We start from the raw sequence: 5,501 nt of genomic DNA, 5'->3' as shown, positions 1-5,501 counted from the left end.
AACTTAAAATTTTTTTACTTTGTAATGGTGCAAAAATGATACACATTCAATAGAAACTATACTTAAATTTCTGAATTTTGATCTTTTTTGTGGGCTAGTGATATGTGGTATGATACTTTCTCATGACACTGGGTAGTGGCAATGAGCCACATCTCCCAGCCAGCCACACGATCATGAAGGTAAGCAGCCAGTGCAATAACACTTACAACCATCCTGCACCCATTCTGTTTCTCACTTTCAGAAAAGTATTTGATAAATTATATGAGATAGTCAACATAATTAATAAAATAAGCTTTGTGTTAGATTATTTTGTCCAACTGTAGGTGAATTTAAGTGTTCTGAGCACAAAGTAGACTAGTTCAGTTATGATGTTCAGTAGGTTAGGTGTATTAAATGCATTTTTTACTTAGGATGATTTTACTACAGCTCTAATGTGAGTCAAGGAAGATCTGCATACAATTGTATTTTTGGTATTTCATAGACTCATGGAAAGACACATTAAAGGTTACCAAATTCAAAATCCTAGTTTTTCAAATAAGAATCAAACACGTTTATATTAATACTAGAAAATGTGCTTACTGATGGAAGCCATATCTGTAATGACTTAAATGCACATAACCTTTTTGGTAAATTTCTGTAGTTTAGTGAATTACCCACTAATGTGTGTGTTTTTCTGCTATATGTATTTTTTTATTTTATCAGAGTTCACATTTCGTTCTTGTTTTTAAGCCTCATGTAGTCTGCAGTATGGACATTTTCCTCTTCAGTATCCAAGCAACTCCTATTTGTCATTGAAGGAACAAATCTTATGTGTCACTCATTCCCTAACATAGGTAATAATGGCTTCCTGCTCTGGGCTACCATAGCACTATGCTTAAAACCCTAGAATAGTGCATGCTACTTTTTTTTTGTTGTTGTTTTAAGGAATGAACAAAATTTGATTTTTTTTTGTTTTAGATAATACTTAAATATTAAGAAAGCTAAAATTTTAAAATTTAAAACATGTTGGCTAGATTTATGTATACATTATATTTATGTAATGATTCTGATTTTATCTTTCCAAGAGCAGTTGTCCCGGAGGAAAGAAAAGTAACCTGTAGTAGTCTTTAGGGCTTGTACCATCTTCTCAGGACAGGTGTCCCATATCAAAGCAAAGAATTAAAGTGAAGAAGCAAGCGTCCCTTTCCCTGCCCCTCTCCACTGCTCCCTTTTGTTTTTATTTGAAGCATTTCTAAACAAAACAAACAAACAAACAAATGAAAAAACCAAATGCAAAATTAGCTTTGGAATAAAAAGCTAGGTGACTACCCCAATTCAGAACTGTGTTTCATTAGAGGAGACTTGGCACAGGCAGGACACGAATTGCCCCTCATCTACCGGGACACAGCGACAGAAGTCCAAGCCACACATAAAAGTCATTTGCAAACTCTGAACAAAGACACAGCTAGGATAAACTGCAAAATGAGTGGATTTGGCCAGACTGGCTATCACGGGGCTTCCAGTCAGGAAGGCTAGCTTCTAAGCTCAGCTGGGAAGACTCACCCTCTCTGCTAAGGCAGGTGCAAAATAGAAAGTCCATCATGCTCTGGCACCAAACTTCTGTTACAAAAAAGAACTATACTGAGACTAAAGTAGATCAATAAAGTGAAAATGTTTACCATACTTGTGGGGTAAAGTAATAGTCAATAGTTTAAAATTTATGTATGCTATAAAACAGTGTGGCAAACTATAGTCCTAAACAAATAAACCAAACACAGTCCTAATAAGGATATTAAATTTGAGAGTACACCCAGTGAATTACTAAATCCTGAGAGCCCATAATCTGCCTGTCCATTATATAGTTTTTTCCAGGTCACCTAGGGAAGGGTGTTTCTTGTTTCATAGAGGCTCTGAAAAACTTCTTCTTTTTTTTTTCTTTTTAAGGTATTAAGAAATTATAAGCCAAAAATTTTAAACCCTAATGTTATAGGCAAATCTTCATTTTTATGGAATATAAAACACTCTGATTCTTCCACTTCTAATAGCTCATTAAGGGAAGCCACTACTAGGTCATGTCCCTGTAGCATCTCCAGGTAGCAGAGCACAGCTCACTCAGTCCTTGCGAATGCCACACAGGAGTGATGAGCTTCAAGTCTTGCACTTCCAGCATTCTACTTATTCTAGGAATTGGGATGATTCATAATTTCCACTTATTCTAGGAATTGGGATGATTCTTAATTTGATGCCAGAATGATTATCCTCTTCTGCCTTGGTTATTTGGGGGGTGTTGCTGTAACCCGTTCTCTCTCTTTTAAAGACAAGACTTTTCAAATTCCATCTTACTGGCTTGCTCTTCTATGGATGTTATATGCGTTTCTGCAACTACAAAGGCATAGGTCACTCCCTCTGCGATTCTGTTTGGGTCTGGCAAATATTAACAACTTCTTCTGACTCTTTTATCGATGTTGCCCCATTTCTAACAGCATCTTCTTACAGCCCAATAATATCAAAAGTGCCTTTACTTGCCAACAACTTTGCTTTGCAGATTCAGAATTTAGCAGATTTTTTCAGCCTCAGGAACACCAGGCAATATGGTAAATATTTCATTAGAAAGTGCACCCCCTTCAATGATCTGCAGACATTCTGTTAGAGTGTTGTTAATTTTATAGTACAGTTCAAGTTGTACTTTCTTTTCTTCATCTTTTTCCATACTCTTCCAGAAAGAAATATTAATTCCCTCTATTATTTTTCTTTTTAAGTTCCATAGAAGACTGTTTTTAGATTTTTTGCCTTAGATTTCTGCCATTCTTCTAGTTTTTTTTTTCCCCTCAATCCTCTGCTGTCATCTTCTTTTTTTTAATTTATTTTTTTTGAAAGATTTTATGTATTTATTTGACAAACAGAGATCACAAGTAGGCAGAGAGGCAGGCAGAGAGAGAGAGAGTGGAGGAAGCAGGCCCCCCGATGAGCAGAGAGCCCGATGTGTCATCTTCTTAATATTTGGATTAGTTTGGGTCCCATCTGGGACTCTTCTTGCATTTACAAGTTGGTCACCACATTGAGTTTTGGGAGCTGTCTTATTGAGAAACTGGTTCCAGGGAAGAGTACTTTTTTCAATTTGGAGTCCAAATTCTGTGCTTTGAGATAATAGCTGTTGGTGCATTTATTCCCATTAGTGCTGTTTTCTGTTATGTTAGGGGTGTTTGGAATGACTGAATTAAAATTACCAACTGTCAAATTCGGATTTTGGCTTAAGGCTTTTGATATTTTGCAGTGCATATGATGTCTGAGATCTAAAACAGTTTTAGTGGATTTCTGATTTTGCTTAATGTTTGGGTGTCTGTTACTATAGCCTCCCTGAAGCACACTGGGGCATGTCCAGGATTTGGTTTGCCTTACTTCTTTGTTCAGTAACAGTGTGTGACTGTACCTTAATTTCATTTTGTCTTTCTTATTTATCCTTATTGACCTTTATATCCTTTATGTCCTTGATTACTTGTTTCTTTGATGTTTGAGTCCTACTAAGGGTCTGAACCTAATAAGAGGGAGCTTTGGGAGTTTTTCTCCTGGTCTTACAAGATTTGGTCCTCTCGAGAGTTGCTGTGACTTTACTGATGGAATCTTAATTTGTGTTTATCTAACAAATTGTCTATTACTTCTTTCAGAATAGCACTATTCCCTGGACTTTTGCCCAAGGCTTGTTTAGGAGCCAAATTGCTCTTGGTTTCATTATAAGAGTTAGTCTTTGGTTTACCTATTATCCATAATTCAGGAATTTGTCTTCCTTTCAGAATCTGAAAAAGTTTGGGGCAACTTTTTTTGTGTTTATCTCTTTTAGAAAGCTATCTAAGGATTCATTTCAGCAAGGTTATTGTCCACATTTAACATTTCCTTGATCTGCTGCTACCTGCTGTCTTGCAGTTTTCAATTCTTGTATATTTGGTGATGCCACAGTTTTTCTAAACAGTTCTCCAGTAATGAATGAACCAGCTTCATGCTGTTCTTGGCTATTGCTGGAAGGCTTACAGTTTAAGTTAGAAGACATATATCCTGAAGTCGGCCTTTGGCCTAGAAGTTCTGCCTGTTCTATCCTGTGATATTGGCAAGTCTGGGCTGGAGTTTAATGCCGATGGGTCTTAGAACTTTGATAGGCAAAGCAGCATGATTTGTAACATCCTTTTTGAATATAATAATAGATTTAGAAGGTAGAATATTCAAACAATTACTCTTAGCTTTTTAATAGGCTTGGTGTTTTGATACTTCAGTTTTCCCTTGGCTGCTAGGTACTCCTGGAACTTTCCCTGCCACTCTTTAGCAGCTGTGGATGGCCCCAGTGGCACCATAACTCATGTGACAGTTTTTCTTCCATTTTTAAAAAAATTTAATTGTTTAGTGTATCTTTCACGGAACCATCAGAAGGATCTTCCTGAAAAACACTTAATCCTTAGTTTAAGGACCAAGTTCAATGATAGAACAGAATTAAAATTTGCTAATTTTAATGGGTAGAAGAAGTTTAAAAGGGACACCTGAATTGATGAACCTTGATAAAAACCTGTGTCTGGTGCCTAGAAGCCTACAAAACAAACTTACAAGTCTTTGGCATCAAGTGTTCAATATCTGTTCCATCTTGGTCTTCTGATTTTTCTTGTACAGAAACCCTGTTCCTTACATACCATATCATCATGTCTTAATAACTTTAATATATTATTCCCTCTCCCCTCTACCCACATTCCTTTCTCTAGAGACTGAGGTGAATGAGCTCTTACTAACACTTCCAGGCCCAGATAAAATACGGCTTCCTTGTTGAGTGAGCTCATACACTCAGGTAAAGTCACTGTTTTGTTCCTCATATCTCCTGTTACACTTTTAGTAAAAGTCAAAATCTTTGTAATGGGCAGTGGGGCCCTACATTGTTCTTTATAGTTTTCTTGTCTTCAAGCTTTTCCTGTGGTTACTCCCTGTGTCTTCAGTGACCTTAACACAGATACCCACTTAGCTATCTTCTTCACATCCTTTGAGAGTTGCTTAAATGACATTTTCTCAATGAGGCCTATCATGACCACCATATTTAAAATTGCGATTGCCCTACCAATCAGCTTTATGCCATATATGTTTTCATAGTATTTATCATCTTATAAAAAACTACATAGTTTATTTATTTGACTTATTTTAAATTACTATATCCACACAATAGAATGTAAGTCCCATGATGGTAAAGGTTTGTCTGTTTTTTTCCCCATTGTTATGTACCAAACATCTAGAATATTTCCTATATAATAAAGATTCATTAACTAAGTGAAAAATAAACCTTGAACCTCTACTTAACCTCTTTAACCTCTACTTCCTTGTATTTAAAACAGAGGTCATAAGAATTCCTAAGAAAACTACTGTGATTAATAAATGAGATGATGCATACAAAGCAGTTAACATAGTGTCTGATTCATCATACTCAATTAATTAATACTGTTAACTCCCATTATTAATGGTTTTACTATTTTCTAAGTTTTTAAGATTCAAAACCT

General features: G+C 35.9%; 1 pseudogene across 1 annotated transcript; it reads right to left on the bottom strand.

Annotated features, from left to right (window-relative positions):
• Window positions 1-1,934: 1,934 nt before the first annotated feature.
• LOC308338330 (cytoskeleton-associated protein 2-like) lies at window positions 1,935-4,322 on the bottom strand (annotated as a pseudogene). The gene is made up of 2 exons: window positions 2,950-4,322; window positions 1,935-2,769 (listed from the first exon to the last, which is right to left on the bottom strand). The product of its transcript is annotated as a cytoskeleton-associated protein 2-like (transcript).
• Between the last annotated feature and the right edge of the window lie 1,179 nt (window positions 4,323-5,501).

The sequence above is a fragment of the Martes martes genome, assembly GCF_963455335.1.
Source record: "Martes martes genome assembly, chromosome: 2".
NCBI lineage: Eukaryota > Metazoa > Chordata > Mammalia > Carnivora > Mustelidae > Martes > Martes martes.
Note: the sequence above shows the minus strand (reverse complement) of the source record. Positions and strands in the feature narration are given on the sequence as shown.